Source organism: Zea mays, chromosome 6 (genome assembly GCF_902167145.1).
Source record: "Zea mays cultivar B73 chromosome 6, Zm-B73-REFERENCE-NAM-5.0, whole genome shotgun sequence".
Classification (NCBI taxonomy): domain Eukaryota; kingdom Viridiplantae; phylum Streptophyta; class Magnoliopsida; order Poales; family Poaceae; genus Zea; species Zea mays.
In genome coordinates this window covers 136,570,361-136,580,788 of record NC_050101.1, presented here as the reverse complement: position 1 = coordinate 136,580,788, position 10,428 = coordinate 136,570,361, and the positions used below count along the sequence as shown (strand labels likewise).

At 46.8% G+C, this 10,428-nt stretch overlaps 1 non-coding gene across 1 annotated transcript; it reads left to right on the top strand.

Moving 5' to 3' along the window:
* Positions 1-3,004: 3,004 nt before the first annotated feature.
* LOC103631423 (uncharacterized) lies at positions 3,005-4,334 on the top strand. Its single transcript, XR_002263230.2, has 3 exons — positions 3,005-3,088; positions 3,460-3,533; positions 4,251-4,334. It is a non-coding gene; the product is annotated as an uncharacterized protein (transcript).
* Positions 4,335-10,428: the final 6,094 nt, after the last annotated feature.

Here is a 10,428-nt window from a genome sequence, read left to right as displayed (position 1 = left end):
AGCAGGGCTTGCAATCAGACATGCCAGCCCGCTCCAGGATGTCGATGGCGTACTGGCGCTGGTGGAGGAAGAGACCCTGAGGTCGGCGCTCAGCGGTGATGCCGAGGAAGTGGTGGAGGGGCCCTAGGTCCTTCATCGTGAACTCCCGCTGAAGGGCGACGATCGTGTGCGGTAGAAGGACCTGGGGCCCCTCCAAGAACTAGTTTTTTTCAGCCGCCAGCCTCACAGCCGCACGTGCCTCTCCCAGGCCGCCGCCGCCCTCTAGCTTCCCTTTCTCTCTCCTCCCGTTCTCTCTCGCTCGCGCCGCTAGGGGCTCTGCAGCCCGCCCATCCGGTTGCTCGCGCCCAGCACCTCTGCATCCCGCGGCCGAGCCACCCTTCCCTGCACCAGGCCGCGACGCCTGCGTGCTAGAACGGACGCACCCGCGCGCCTGGAGCTCTCCCTGCCGCGTCCGAGCTCGACGTCCGAGCCGCCCTGCATCCTCGACGTGGTCCGCGTGACTCCACTTCACCGGCGCGGCTACTCCACCAGCACCGCACCCGTCCCCGCGCCGGCCGCCGCCGACCCCGCCCCCATCTGCTCCGCCCGCCGCCGCTACCTCTGCTCCGGCCGCCGCCGCCACTGTCTCCCTCAGATGCTGGCCCTGCCCCTCTCTGGCGGACAGCGCCAGCCATGCCGCACCGCCGGTCGGCCATCCGCCTCCCCTCTGCAGGCCGCGGGTCCTCTGCCGACGGCGCACTGCCCCCGCTCGGCGCGTAGCTCCGTCCCAGCCACCTCCCCGCTACGGCCTCCCCTTCCCTTGCCGTCGGGGCGCTGTCAGCCTCTGCTCCCAGTCGTGCCTCCGCGGCCGTTCCCTGCTGTCGGGCGCCATCGGCCCCAACTCCCAGCCACACCGCCCGACTCGATCCTAGTGGCTGCGCGCGCCCTTCTAGACGGCTCTCCTCGGTACTCGTGCAGTTGCGCTTCTCCTACATGTGTTGTCCCCACCAACACCGGTTCCATGGCATCACCTCCGCCATTCATGAGCTTTACCTCGCCCGCCGCTCCTGTGATTGTGTGTGCCTTCCTCCACAACGGCCAGCTCATCCGGGGCATGTTCGTGTCCTTCGATCCAGTCTGGAACCTGATTCTCCAGGACTGCGTAGAGATCCACCCTCAGGCGGGCCGTCACGTGCCTGGACCGCTTGTCTTCCCATGTGCTGCGATCGCCTCCCTAGCGGTTGAGCCCGTGTCATCTCCCTCCCTCCCTAGCGCCTCTATTGGGGCACCCTCTTTAGCCCTCTCCGCTCACACCGTACCTTCGCCACCACCACCTCCCCCTCCCACCATCGATTGGGTGGTTGACTCCGGGGCCTCCTTCCACACTACCCCCACAACTAGTTCGTTATTCCACTCCCATCCACCACACCCCTCACATCCTTCCTCCATCGTCATTGGCAACGGCTCCACCCTCCCGGTCACCTCAGTAGGTGCATCGGTTCTTCCAGGACCATTCTGCCTCAACGATGTCCTTGTTGCTCCTAGACTGACTCATCCCCTCCTCTCGGTTCGTCGCTTCACTAGTGACAACCAGTGCTCTATGGAGTTCGACCCCTGGGGTCTCACCATACGTCACCTTCCCACACATGCTGTGCTCGCTCGCTGTGACAGCTCCGGCGCCCTCTATTCTCTTCACTTGCCCTCCACTCCCCACACCAGAGTAGCCCCATCTCCTGCCCTTACTACCACCACCTCCTCCGCCATTTGGCACCGTCGCCTCGGGCACCCTGGACCTGATGTCATGTCCTAGCTTGCCGGCCACTCAGACATATCCTATACTCGGGGCTCTTCTGAGCACCTCTGTCATGCTTGTCAGCTCGGTCGTCACTCCCGTCTTCCTTTTTCCACTTCCACGTCTAGGGCTGTTCAGGCCTTTGATCTTGTCCACTGTGATCTCTGGACGTCTCCTGTCCTTAGCCTCTCCGGCTACAAATATTACCTGGTCATTCTGGACGACTACTCCCATTTCCTTTGGACTTTCCCCTTCGGCTGAAGTCCAACACGTTTACCACCCTCACTCACTTCTTCGCCTGGGTATCCACCCAGTTCCGGCGCTCGGTCCGTGCCCTGCAGTGCGACAATGGCCGCGAGTTCGACAACAACGCCTCCCGTTCTTTCTTCCTCACTCACGGCGTCCAGTTGCGTTTCTCGTGTCCCTACACCTCTGCTCAGAATGGCCGAGCCGAGCGCATGATTCGCACCACCACCAACATGATCTGCTGCCTTCTCTTTCAAGCGTCTCTCCCTGCCACCTACTGGGCAGAGGCCCTTCATACTGCCACGCATCTCCTCAACCGTCTTCCCTCAAAGGCGGTGAGCCACCCTACACCTCTGATACCCTAACCCTAACAGGGGTTGGGTGGTGTATTAATAGACTTGAGTACTGGGCCAGGCCCATTACAGAGGGGCGAGATAGTAATTACACAGAGAAAAACCCCAAAACCCTAAACGGGTATTCTAACAGTAAATAATGAATATGGTGAACAATGTGAAGAAGAACTTCTCCCTAGTGGGAGGCACATGCGTGTAACAAATGATAATGTTATTACTTTTATCCATCTTGTCGCCAATCATCGGTTAAACTATCAGGTAAAAAGAAAGTAGTCAATAGTCATATCATTGGATGCATTAGGAGGCTTTGCTAAATGTTTTCCTGGTTTCTATCAATAGATCCGTGCACAAAGTACACACTTCTTGAGAGGTTTTCAACAGCTTATACCAAAAGATTGGATTGATATGTTCAATGAACATGAAATTCAGGTACTTCAACAGTTCAGCATACCTCACCACTACATGGCCCTTTATCTCTAGTGATATTGTATGGAATGTATAATTTTGGGGGAAGAAATAATGCCACTATAGTTGCTAAGCTGCTTTGGCTTGTTTTTATGTTTGTTTCAGAGAAAGCGGTATTTTAAATGGCATGTTCCTACCTTGTTTTCTTATTTGTCTATGTTGTTTCCTGCAAGTTCTCATATCTGGATCTTTAGAAAGCTTGGATATTGATGACCTGCGGTCGAACACCAACTATTCTGCAGGATATCATCCGGTATGTGTTGCTTTCTTATGTAACAAGACCCCTCTTTTCATCACTAAATGTAGCTTAGCAATCCTATTGGAATGTGACTGAGAGTCTGCATGGTTTATGTAATGCTGTGTAAGGACTGACATGTTGTGGATAGTAGCTATGCACACACCTGGTTGCAAAAAAAACCAAAACTGACTTGTTGAGCAAAGTTTTGGTTTTTTTGGAGTGGCGAAGTTTCAGACAAGTATTAGTGTCAAAAGGTTCACATCAAATTTGAATAGCACGATAAAAACTCAGTTATATACATTTTTTCATTTTAAGTTCATATATATATGAAGGTCAAATTATTTTTGTTGGTTCTTGTCTAGATTAGTGATGGCTTCTTTTTTCAGGACCATGAGCTTATTGAGATGTTTTGGGAGGTCTTGAAGAGCTTAAGTTTGGACAACCAGAAAAAGTTTCTCAAGTTAGTGCCTCTTCTACTCTCACTCGCTAACAAATGCTTTAGTTGTATTTTTTCGAAATGCGTAGGAGAACTGCGCATCATAACATATTAGAGAGAAGAGAACATCACATCCTACAAGAAGGGAGAAACCTGCAATGCAGGAACCCCAAGATAACTCACACTTAAAGCTAAAAAACAACCTAGGTACTTGACCCGACCACACCAAGGGCTTCAGCTAAGCCTAAACTTCCAAGATGTTTGACTCCAACTAGAACCCAACACACCATGAAAGACTGCTCGGTTACGTTGTATCCACAAACACCATGCTCCTAGAATAATGGCACTATTAATGCTCTTGTCGTTATGAGCCCTATTGCAAACACTTCACCCGTCAGCAAAAGCTGCTATCTTCCATAGCAGGGGTGAGATGTCCAAGACAAAAAGGGGATAAAATACTGTGCCAAAACTGCCATATATTTAATAACCATTAGTTGTATTTTTTGACACTAACACATACTACGTTCTTTTTTACATGTGATGTTTGATGTCATATATTTAAAAACCCAGGAGTATTCATGCCTAGTCTCTTGTTAGCTCCTCTACCTTGTGCTGCTGTTTTCTCTAGAGATCTCTTTGTGGCATGTAGGGTACCACATATTAATCACCATGACTTGTCGCAGTGTAACAATGAACCGTTTATTTAATATTCTGTGTATGTTGATGCCAATAAATGGACAGGTTTGTTACTGGATGTTCTCGTGACCCCCTCCTTGGATTTCAGTATCTCGAACCAAAATTCTGCATTCAGAGGTTGGCTACATCTAACTGCTTGTTTATGTTCCATATGGGATGGTGCAATGTTCTCCTAACTTCATTTTTTTGCCCCTTCGATTGAATGCATTAAAGCTGGTGTTCCAGGGCTGGAGGAGCATGCAAACCGCTTGCCTACATCAGCTACCTGCCTACCTGCATGAACCTTCTGAAGCTTCCACCCTATAAAAGATGCCTCTTGTTAGGGACTAAAGTTTAGCACATGTCGCATTAGATGTTTGAATGTCTATCAGTATTAAATATAGTCTAATTACAAAACTAATTATACAACTAAAGACTAAACACCAAGATAATTTTTAAGCCTAATTAATCATTGATTTGCAAAAGTTTACTGTAGCATAGCATGAGTGAATCATGGAATCGATAGGTTTAATAGGTACATCTTATTGTTTAGTTCCTATCTGTCTAATTAGTTTTGTAATTAGACTATATTTAATTCTTGTAACTAGCATCCAAATATCTGATGTAATATGTATTAATTTTAGCGCGGGAAACAAACGGCCAGTTAGTTTAACCACATTAGGGCTTGTTCGGTTAGCTCTCAATCCATGTAGATTGAGTGGGATTGGATGTGTTTAAATTCCAAGCAAGTCAAAGTTCTTCTAAAATTTTTCTAATCCCATTCAATCTATATATACTGGGAATAACCGAACAAGGCCTTAGTGTTTCGTGGTGACCCATAAATTGCTGTGTATTCTGTTTGATGAGCTAATTACAACGTGATTAACAGTTTGCTTTGATTCTTGAACAGCAAGGAGCAGATGCAAACCAAACTATTGTATGCGATAAACTCAGAAGCTGGTTTTGATCTAAGTTGATCATGTTCGGGATTCAGTATTTGTGCAGTGTAGATAGTTGTTAGAGAACAGCTTAAGGGCTTGTTCGTTTCTATCGGATTGCACCCGAAATCGTTCCAGTTAATCAAAGTTTATATAAATTAAAGAAGCAATCCGGGTAGGAATCGTTCCGGCCCACCAATCCGACACAAACGAACAAGGCCTAAAGGCACCCAGAGCCAAACCACCAACCATCGGCCTCATTCGAAGCCCCATGAGGCCATGAAGGAAAAAAGAAAAGAAAGAAGAAAAGGCACTTATTTCTCAAAATAGTTGGATGTGTGGAGGGAGTCTGCAATATACTCTCTCTGTTTTTTTAATTTGTCGTGGTTTATTTCAAAAATGAACTAGCAGTAAAGGAAACTAGGGCTCCCCAACATAAATACGCGGACGCTGTCTAATCAATCATGGACATGTACATATGTATTCTACTAGGTCTATGCCCGTGCGTTGCTACGGGACTAAAAAAATGTGTGAAACATAGATACGAAACGATAAACATCACTATGACATGCAAAATCAGTGTGGCAGTGATATGCAAAATCAGCGTAGCAAACATTATCAATATCACTTTAAATTATTTCTAAAGAGTCATGTTGGCCTAAAACACAAGCAACACAAATTGCATCAAACAACACATAGCAGGTACACCAACTTGTGCTGCTGTTAGTTTTGTGTCTATGACCACACAACAACACAATGCTAATTTGATAAAAAAAAGGCACATAGACACATAACTGGAACTGATCTCCAATTCTTAGATAAATTTCATAACAAAGCATCAGCACAGGTTACACTCATAGCAATGTTCATACATCATAAGTTCACAGCCAAATAGCGATGTGCCACTAAATCCAAGGCATTAGCTTCCCCGGCGACGGCACTGGCCACAACAACAACGACAAATCCCACCTTGTCCATAGTGTTGGCGGCTAGCTTTGCAGTAGTGGCGGCCTTCTTCTCCATCTCCCTGACGGCAGTACGCGCTTCCTCGGCAGTGACTGCAGTGGCCCTCGTGGCGTCCAGAGCTTCAACCACGCCTAGCGTCGGGGAACCATGCCTCATCCCACTGTTATAATAATCTCCTCCCCCCCACTCTTCGTTGTAGCCATAAACAGGTGGAGGGGCTATTGCTAATACCTGTTCATTCAAAAGAAAAGCATAGCTCTTTCTGGTTTTAAGGTTAACCATAAGGCAGCACTACAATTCATTCCTAACGATGATCTATATAGTAGCAGGGATCAAAACTTATACTTACACATATTTAGGGAATAACTCAGAGAATCACAAACATAATTTCGCAAGCTCTTTCTGGTGTTAAGGTTAACCAAAAATTTCCATGTCAGTACTTTGGACAACAGGTTCAGCTAGAGAGCACTAAAACATAAGTGATCAAAGAAAAGCATAGCTATGGAAGATGACACTAGATTTTGAACATTTAGATTTCACAAAAATATTGAACTTAAGCAGCAGGAGACATGACTCAAAGTGGACTATGCCTACTCCTAGCCTTGTTTAGGTGAAAACATGTGTAACACCCGGTTTTAAAGGACAAAGCCAGGTGCAACTCATACATGCGCCAAAGAAGACAACATATATAATAACATAGTGTATAGAGATAAATGTCACAAAACATCAGAGTATTTATTACATAGCGGAAGACTTATTACAAAGTAAGAGAATAAATATAAAACGAACTAAGGATCGTCGGCGCAAAAGTCAACTGAGAAACACCACCTAGATCAGATCATACTCCTCGCCTTGTGGCTCCTCCTAAACCACCTGTTCTTCTCCTGTGGGGGGGTGTGAGACAGCAAGGGTGAGCTCACACATGTTCATCGCTCAACAAGTTGTGGGGAATAATGTGACATGAACTCACCAAAGGTGGGAGTTCATGAAGTGTAAGGCTGATCAATGAAATAAAGGCTGAAGCTGAGCATTGCTTTTATAAGTTGGTCAAAATTTTATTAGCAGTTACTAAGTGTAAGTGAATACCAAACCATAGTAATAATAAGTAAAAGTAATAGTAAAATTATCCCAAATGCAATGATATGACAAATTAAGTTTAAGTTCCATAGATTAATCATGTGAGTGTCCGAGCCGCTCATGACCGTGAGCACGGCTAGTATACCAGTTTTACACTCTGCAGAGGTTGCGCATCTTTACCCACAAGTCGTGTTACCCATTTGCCACGGAGTTGATCAGACTCCATACACCTCTACCTAGGAAGCGAGGCAGGGTACCACTACGAGGCCTTTACAAAGTTCCACTAGCTTCAGACTACCCGCTACAGTTTATAGGAAGCTCCAGTGCAGGGTTCTTGTCTGACCGCCATCGCAGCAAAATCAACCCAAGGACCTCCCTACACTGACCACTCCCCTACTGCCCTTGCCCCTTTCAGGTAAGGTAGCCCTCCACTAGCTTTCCTAGTTAATCAGCCAAGGGCGTCCCATTAAACCCTTGTGGTAGCACTGTTTTCCCGGGTGGTTCTCCATGTTCCCATTAACATAATGATCTTATCATGAACATAAAATAATGAACAAATAATAACAAGTATAAAAGTGAGTGATGAATATCTCTATACCCAAAGCCACATAAAGCAATAGCATGTACTACCCAAAAGTTTAGTAGTAAAACCAGTGGTGAAGCAAGGTATAAAGATAGTCAAATCTAGGGTATCCTATTGGGTCCCATCAAAATTAACCTATACAAATCATTATGAATAATAAGAACATGAATGGGTAAAAGAAGTGATCAAGGGCACAACTTGCCTTCAACGAGCTCCTGCTCAGCTATCTCTACCAGCTGAACCTCAGAATCCTGTGTAGCTTGCTCGTCTACTCGCATCAACACAATACATACATAGTATAGCATAAACTAACATCACATCAAACATGTAAATAAAATATACAGTAAAAATCTACACATTAAAATGAGATCATAGGAACTGGAATCATTAAATTTGGAGTTATAGATTTTAAGTTATGGATTTCTAAAGATTTTATGCATTTAATATAGGGTTAAGTGAGAAATAAATTTTAATGTGTATTTCATGTAAAAACAGTGGTACAAATGTATATACAATGGTATTATGAAAATTTAGAAACTGGAATGGACCAATTTGGAGTTTATATGCATTTTCTATGAATTATACAAATCCTATGAATTGTTTTTATATTAAAAACTCATTTTCCAATTCATTTTTCTGATTTAATAACTCTCTGGATTGGGCCTCAATTTCAGGAAAGCGCAGGGGCAATGGTGCAAGACTCCACAGACTCAGTGAATAGCGCCCCCAGGACGGCGGGTTGAATCCGAGAAAACCTAGGGTTTCTTTTATAAAACATACCCGCGAAGGGGTATCGCATAATCTCGGCTGTCCGATTAGGAATCACGCGTCCAGATTAAATCAACAACCACGCGAACCGGTACGCCATGGGATCCACACGATCTAAGATCAACGGTCACAATTTAATGAATACTGAGATAAGCGCCTATCGTCCGATTCCGATCGGACGAATACTACGCCCACGATGGAAGCGGTATTCACATCAAATCTGGGCCGTCCCGTAGGAGATCGGCGGCCCCCATCTATCTGCCCCAAACGGGTCTGACGACGGCGGCGCAGCCCCGCGCCCACGGCGCGTCCCGCCGGAGCAAACCATTCGCGCGAATGGGTAGTTCTTATCCTGTTCTAGTTGGTGCAATACAGAGCAGATAGGACAACGAGGATGGGGGTGGGTAATATACCAGCGATTAAACTCTGAGGAAGCCTGCCCTCGCAGCGCAGCGGTCCGGCCGTGGGAGTTGAAGTCCGGCGACGAATTCGTGATGTCCCTGTCTCTCTGCTCACGATTAATCCCCAGGCGCAGGTCCGCCACGGTCTTGCGCACAAACCTGACCCAATCACGGCTCCGGTCACACGACGACGAGCACCCGCTACGCTTTCACTGGCGGCGACGGAAGGAAGAGGGCAAGGAGGTTGGCTTCGAGAGAAGAACAGACACCGCTATTTAATGAAGAGCAAGGGGGTTATGGCGCCGGGTCAAGCGCCGCGTCGCTCGGAGAGTCCGGCCGCCCCCATAGCTCCCAGGAATCTCGGCATTCCGCTACGCGCGCGCGATTTCTGCGGGGAAGAAGGTCCCGACCGGTGGGACCGCGATGCAGCGACACACGCGCGAGCCGCGCGAAGGAACCGGAGAGGCTGACAGCGGGCCCCGCTTGTCGGGTGCGCGCGGAGGCAGGAGCATGGGCCGCGCGGGGAAAACAGCGAAGTGGGCCGAATGGCGTTGAGCCGGCCCAGCAAGCGAGTTTGAGATTTTCCTTTTTCTTATTTCTTTTTATTTTGCCAATTTCTAGTTTTCTAATAAATTTGAATTAGTGATTTGAACTTCATACCTTCATGTGGCTAATTAAACCTTATTATGAATATTACTATCTCCTTTTGAGATAATTATCACTTATTTATTGGCATAATTATTGGATATCCTCCATTCTTTAACTCTACTATTCCCATTTTATTTGATGGCCCAATTTGAATTCGGAACTAGACTTGCCTCCTTTATAAATTTTGTGTTTGATGCACAAACAAACAAAAGAAGTCCAGCATGATGCATAGGTTACTTACGTGTCATTTATTAATTAATTCAGTTTTAATTGTGGGTGTTCACACTACAGGAAAACAGTTAATTCCCGTCGGCCAGGAACCGACGGGAATAAGCACTAAACCGACGGGAATAAGTAATTCCCGTCGGTTTAGCCCTTATTCCCGTCGGTTGTCAGCCGCCAGGCGTCCCTTGTCGGGGATACGGTTATTTCCGTCGGCTGTCGACGGGAATACGTAATCCCCGTCGGCCAATATCGAGCCGACGGGAATAAGGGCTAATTCCCGTCGGCCACTACAACCGACGGGCGTTACTAATTAATCCCCGTCGGCCAGGTCAGCCGACGGGAGTTACTAATTAATTCCCGTCGGCCAGCTCAGCCGACGGGAATTACTTATTAATTCCCGTCGGCCAGGTCAGCCGACGGGAACTATCTGGGCCGACGGGAGTTAATAGTCAATTCCCGTCGGCTATGGTCAAACCGACGGGAATTAACTGGGCCGACGGGAGTTAACCTATATTTCTGCAACAGCAACACCAAATTAGATATTTCTCACACATAACATACACAAAACATATATATCACAAACATATGACAAAACGTATCACATAAACATATAAATCACAAACGCATTGACATCACAC